Source organism: Pundamilia nyererei, unplaced genomic scaffold, assembly GCF_000239375.1.
Source record: "Pundamilia nyererei isolate P.nyererei 1_Seehausen unplaced genomic scaffold, PunNye1.0 scaffold00522, whole genome shotgun sequence".
NCBI classification, from domain to species: Eukaryota; Metazoa; Chordata; class Actinopteri; order Cichliformes; family Cichlidae; genus Pundamilia; species Pundamilia nyererei.
Window position 1 is genome coordinate 99,239 of NW_005187923.1, and position 530 is coordinate 99,768.

Here is a 530-nt window from a genome sequence, read left to right on the forward strand (position 1 = left end):
TTTCTGTTATAGTCACTTAAACTGTCCAAGAAATAGCAGCACACATACCTCCTATAAAACTGCAACTTTTTAAACCTTCTAGTTTGTAGACAACCTGCTCTACTTAATGAGCTACAGCCACCCAGTCTTTTAGAGTCCAGTCTTTACTAAGTATGTAATTGGTTCCATTTGTCTGTTTATCTGGCCGTGTTTTAGCAGGCTAGTTGCCACAGTTTTCAAGATATCATGTTCAAATTTAGTCTGATGGTAGATACCAATAAAGGCTCAAGCTGATTTTATTTTTGCTGAAAATCAGTTCAAGGTCACACCAAAAGTGAAAATCAGTAAAAATTTTATATTACCCAAATAGTTTTATGGCTCATCTTTAAACGTTACAGGTATATACTAGGCCTTGGGCGACATGAGTACCTAGGATGGCTAAGCATTTGACTTAGACCTTCATTGTTAGTGCCAAAGGACAAAGTTGACATAGAAGACAAGATTTAAAGAAACCATATTGAGTGTGATATATACACTATGAAAGGGCACAG

General features: G+C 36.2%; 1 protein-coding gene across 1 annotated transcript in view; it reads right to left on the reverse strand.

The window, feature by feature from the left end:
* Window positions 1–530, reverse strand: part of LOC102211955 (tripartite motif-containing protein 2-like) — an 18,265-nt gene that overhangs the window by 8,056 nt on the left and 9,679 nt on the right. The window lies entirely within an intron of this gene.